This window comes from Mastomys coucha, unplaced genomic scaffold (genome assembly GCF_008632895.1).
Source record: "Mastomys coucha isolate ucsf_1 unplaced genomic scaffold, UCSF_Mcou_1 pScaffold5, whole genome shotgun sequence".
NCBI lineage: Eukaryota > Metazoa > Chordata > Mammalia > Rodentia > Muridae > Mastomys > Mastomys coucha.
In genome coordinates, this window is record NW_022196911.1 from 108,332,150 (window position 1) to 108,338,569 (window position 6,420).

A 6,420-nucleotide genomic window follows, 5' to 3' on the forward strand; every position below is an offset into this window, starting at 1 on the left:
TCCATCTCTGTGGTTCTTTGTGGAAGGCCTGCCTCTCTGTTTCGCAGCAGGGGTCACATCCAAAGTGATTTTGGATTTCCGTTGGCTCCCTCACCTACTCTGTGATCTTCCATGACACTTTGCACTTCATGTACACTTAAATAATGGTTACTGAAGGAAGGAGCAGCAAGGTAGATGAGAAGTGAATGATATAACATCTTGAATTAATCAGCTGAGGGTAAGGAATTATCTACACTAGCCCAGGAATGCCACTGGGCTAAGCTCCCTTAGCAGCGTTACACATGTCAGCATTCGTACAGTGAATACCAGAGGTTGTGCACACATTTTCATTAAGGTGCACTCTTCCTCTTTAAGTGAGCTCTGGGCTGCTCCAGATGTGCGATGGTAGCCATATTTCAACTCTCCACCTTCACACCTCCCACCAGTGTTAACCTCTTTTCCCCAAGATTTATGTCTTTTTTTATTGTTCTGCCTGGAGCCATGCCAGACCCCAGGATTAAACTTCCCAATCTCACCAAACTCTTGGGTGAAGGGGGCAGAAATCAGACTTGGTAGAAAGGTCTGGTCTGGTGATGTGGGAAAGGAAATGGCTTACCTGTCTCCATGGAAACATGGGTACCTCTCACCTGATGCTGTATGAATGAAATGTGTTGTTCATTCTATAGGACTCAATTCTCAGGAAACACAGCAGTTTCTGAAGGCAAACACATTGAAGAAATTTTCTGTAAAAGCTCTTTCTTTGTAATTTTCTTTTTAATCAAAAAAATTATGCATATGACTGTTTGACTATACCAAGGGAGTGCCTGGTGTTCAAGGAAACCAGAAGAACACATTAGAATCCCTGAAACTTGAGTTAAACATAATTGTGAGCCACCACAAATGTTGGTGCTAAAACCTGAACCAGGTCCTCTGGAAGAGAAGCAAGTATTTTTAACCGTTAAGCCATTTAACCACTGTTCTAGCTTTGTTTTGTTTTGTTTTGTTCAACTTCTAATTGTAAATGTAACTTTTATTTACCAGATGTAATTGTTATTTTAGAGGCTTGCTGCTGATTAAGTTCACCCTTTCCAGCTCTTTCTGAATGCAGCTGGCTGGTTCAATTGAGCTATTCTAGCTCAAACTCCTCTCTAAGCTGACTGATTCAAACTGGCTTCTCTCAGCTTCTCAATGAATTGCTCTACTTGGCTTTGAACTAAGTCTAGGGATTTTTTTCCCTAATCTTTTGGCTTCTTATTCTATGGTTAGTTCTGTTCTCTCCTGTATCCAGCTTTTTCTCTCTGCAACTTGTTTCTGTAAAACTGTCCTGTTAAAACTGCCTCTGAACTGACCTCAAGCAAACTCAACTCAGTCACTGACTGTGCAGCTCTGAAGTAGCCTTTTTTCCTGTTGTCTGTTTTCATGAAAGTTGGCCATATCCTATCTCTGACTCATTCTATCAAATCTTTCTTTGATTTGTCACTTTGTCTGCCACTCAATTAGACATCCCTTTCAAATATGGCTGCTTCCTTCTGCAAACTGACATTTAGAGCTGTGCACGAAAGGCATGTCTGTTTTCCAGTGAGAGGGAATAAAGGTGTGTGGCATGTTTACATTCCAGCTGGATGTGATCTCTTGCCAGAGCAATAATGTTGTTGGATCAAAAACCCTTTACATCTAATCCCAACACATTAATAATGGACTCTGGGTATCAAGTGCAGGATCATGAGAAAGCAGTATATTCTGCTATAAATGAAATTATTCATCCAAGCCACTACAGGATTTAGTTAATCCCTCTAGGAATTATTAATAGAGGCATCAAAAGTTGAGTCTCTTGAATCATTTCATGAAAATGGGACCAGATAGAAGGCATGTTTCTTTCAACTTTACCTTAATATTCATCAAGTATTTCTGAGTGAGAATTGGTTTAAGCTAAGTGAATTCTTCGACCTGCTGTGCTGTTCTATTAAGAAGAAACCTTGTAATGATGTGTCTGAGTGGCTCTATACTGCATAATCAGCTGGAGAGTATATAGAAAATAGGAGTGTTATGCTTGAAAGATGGCTCAGTGGGCAAAATGCTTGCCATATAAACATGAAGACCTGAGTTTAGATCCTCAGACCCACATTAAAATGTCAGACATTGTGCCATGCTTTTATATGGGTCCAGCACTGAAAAGAGACAGAGGACAGATCCTAAGAAATTTCTCTCCAGCCAACCTTACTAATTTGGTGATTTCTAGGTTCAGGAAAGGACTGTCTCAATCTCTAAGGTATAGAGTTACAAATAAAATATTCAACGTTAATCTATGACCTCCATGAATGCATGCACACTCTTGCACACATGTGCACACAAGCAAGCATACACATAAATAAGCAAATGCATAAACAAGATTTTACAAAATGAAATCCTGAGTATCAGAGATTACTGGAAATATAGTAAGACCCTTTTCAAAAGGTTCCTAGTATCCACAGACTCCTTAAAGAATGATATTCTCCCACCTTAAGCAGAAGAGTTCTCAAGAACAAAAGCTGTCTCCTCTTAATTATGTGATCTTGGCCAGGTTATGACACAACTCTGTGTCTCACTTTTCTCTCCTGTAAAATGTTGATACCAAAATCTGACAGAACAAGTTCAGCATAGCAGTTTCCCCCCTTGTTACTTATTGCATGTTTGTTTAGAAACTTTCAGTGGTACATTGTAGCATCTTCCAAAGGAAAACTTTTAGTCCTGGAGAGAGACCCATAAGTGGAGATAAAAGACCCTCACATGCAATCCATAGATGGAATTGAGAGTATTTGCAACATCCCTCACCAAGGTTATATGAGCAGTAAACAATGCTTGAAAGAGGAGATTCTATGACCTGTTGACCTAATTTCCTGCATGTGGAATTAGAGCTCCAGGGATGCAGTTTGTGTATGTCATCACCCACACCCAGGGGGAAATCTTCCTTAATGCAGCTGTCTTCAAACCTTCCATAGTCCCTTAACAAACTTCAGGGAGGTTGTTGATTCTCCAAGTTGGCATCAGTGGTATTGTTACTTTGGTCTGTCCTTAGTTCCCTATCCAGCATGAGAAGACCTTTGTGTATCCTCAGGAAAAGTATGACAAAGGAAGATTCTGGAACACATCCAAGGGTTGAAAGCAGTAATCCTCAGCTCTACTGTCAGGACTCACAGACACTAACTACAGGTGGAGGCAGAGCACTTAAGATTCTGATGAGAAGAGTGAACCAAACTTTAATATTTATTTGTTTCTTTATTTTAATTTCAACATCTAGCACTTGATTCAGATATTGGAAACGTTTTAACTGTGCCTAAAACAGCTTAGGCATATTAGTAGATTTGTTTCAACAATACATTTTATTGACCGGAAATATGATCAAGTATTTTCAAATGGATTTAACATCTGAGTTGTGATCGGCCAAGACACATTAGCCATTGATTTTACAAATGAATAACAGCTTTGATATCAGTTGTTCATAATAATCACATCAATAAGTGTGTGCACATATGTGCACATGCATAGATTACCATATGTACTATATAATTAGGCATATGTGTCTATAAGACATTTAATCTAAAAACAGAACTTTAAAAAACATATATTCTGGCAGTGGTGCACACCTTTAACCACAGCTCTTGGGAGGCAGAGGAAGGCAGATTTCTGAGTTTGAGGCCAGCCTGGACTACAGAGTGAGTTCCAGGATAGCCAGGGCTACACAGAGAAACCCTGTCTTGATAAATCAAAAAAAAAAAAAAAAAAAACATAAATTCTCAGAAGTCCTGCCAGAATACCATGGCTGCTTAAAACTACCTGTTTGGGAAATAGGAAACTCTAGCTGCTAATTCCCCAGGTTCTGTTGACGAGATCAACCTTCCCATAAACACCGAGAATAGTGCATATAGTTGACTGTTTTTCTTCACGAGCTATCTCCTGATCGATACACACACTGCATAATTTCTTGAACATGAGTAATTTAGTAGTTTGGGGAGCTTATTAGTTCAGAGGGTTCTAGTCTAGAACTTACTCAAGAATGTTCTTTTCCCAATTTAACTAACTAGTGATAATGGGCTAAAGAGATATCACATGAAGCTAGTTAGGGCTGGTTTCTTTTAAATTCATTTGACAGGAAATACAGAGAAAAATGACCTTTTGAACATTCCAAACCAATACTGGGTAAACTGATGACCACTCAGGCAATGTACAGAATCACCTTTATCTCTTATGTTGATTTCTTGAAATGGTCATTTAAATAGATACTCATCAATAAAAAGTCCACTGAACCAAATGACTTGAGTCAAAAGCAGAGAAATGCCTTGGTACCTCCACCTCACTGCACAGATTTTTATCCCCATGTTGATCTATAGCTTCTTTCCTTCATTCACCCTTAGACTGCTGCCAACAGCAGACGGACAGTTGTGTTTGTCAGTATCAAATGATGCCAAGTGATTTTATAATACAGGAAGATGCCCACTGACATTAGAGGTAGGCTTTGCAAAACCATTTTTTTCCATTTAAAAAAAATATCTTGAATCTGAATTTTCTGAACTAAAAAACTGAAACTCAAACACATTCAGTGTCCAAACTCAGTGTTCAGATTTCAGTGGGAAGTGATTAATTAAAGGTGATACTGTATAGTGTCTTTCTATGTGTTAAGCCGAGGTAGGTAAGCTGGCTCAAAAACCAACATGATTATGCCACCTGTTTTCGAAAGGTTTATAAGCTAAGAATAGATTTTTTTATTTTTAAAAGTATTGTTGTTTAATAGCCATAGAAATACCAATATAATATTTTTTTTTTTACAGAAAATATTTGGCAGCCCCAGCCTTAACCTGTAAAAATATTTTTATTGTCTTCTGAACTTGACTGTTGAATTTCTATTATAAAACCTTAAGAGTAGGATTAATGGTATTCCCATAATAAATATTATTCTTTGTATTGGGGGGGAGGACAAAATAGAGTTAATTTGAAAAGCCTGGTCTCTACATTATCTGGAAAATCTATAATATGAAAACTTCTGATTTAAGGGAAAAATGCTTTTGAATATGAACTCTTACACATTCAGGAAAAATAACTTCCATTTTATATATTCTTACTGAATAAGGCGATCTGGGACAAGTGCCCTCAAACTCTACTATTTAAACAAGTTTTCTTACTAATTCCTCTGTACTCTGTACATGCATGCACACAGACACACACAGAGACACACACAGACACACACACACACAGACACACACACGACAGACACACACACAGACATACACACACACACAATCACACACACACAGACATACACACACACAGACACACACACACAGACACACACACAGACATACACACACACATAATCACACACACACACAGACACACACACATACCCCTATTTTACATTTCACTGTGTAGTGGCATACTTGATGACTTTTATTCTTTAAACATTTGTGAAAGTGAAAGCATTGGTTTCAAAACAGGCTCCACTGAGGTTAGTGGTCCCTGGCTTCTTCATATAGGTGTTTGGAAGTTTCCAGTATAACAATGAAGCAAGACCAAAGACCCAATAACAAACAGCTGAGTGGATCAATAACCCCTGTGTTTTCAGTCCACACTTTCTCAAAGTGGTGCATGGAAAAAAGGACTATTTATATCTGGAGCCTAATGAAGTAAAATTATCACAATCGACATGCACTGGTGGCATAATTCAGAGACAGGGCTTGGCTTAGAGGGATTTGCAGGCTGTTTTTAGTCCAGATTTTATTTATTTTCTTTAGTGAAACTTAATCCCCTAATCAGTTCCAATTTACATATTTTCAACTCCCATCCACCCACTTCCACACCCCAGTTCTATTCTAAAAGGAGTGGTGCTGCAGAAATGGAATAATTATTATGTTAAATAATTATTTATTGCAACATGCCCTTCTCCATTCTAAGTAGACAGAATGCTGGTCAAACAGCAGATGACCTTACAGGCAGTGAGCTTTGGGTTTCTGTTACAACTCCTCCTATTCCTTCCTGTGCGTATGACTAAGTATATGCACGGATGTGGCTGCATGTGTGTTTTTACTTGATCCACCCTGCGCAGTTTTGTTCGCACTAGCTCTCCTTTCCAGTCTTACGGGATTAATATTCTGCTAAATGAAGTGTTGCAAATTTGAATTTTATTTGGGGCTAAGTGGAATACCAAATGGTTATACTTACAATCATGGTCAGATTTTATTCCATCTCTGAATCCTCCTGTTCCTTACTTGAATAAATGTGTCAATAAAATTATCTTCCAAGTAAGGCTCTCCCTTACTTCTATTGACAAGATCCCTTGAATGTCATTTAAAACATCAGAGATCCCAAATCCCCACAACGTTCTAAGATAAATTGACCCTTTCCCATCTTTTTAAACTTGGAAATTATCAGTGTAATAGGTCCAGGAGAAGATAATGTAAAAAAAAAAAA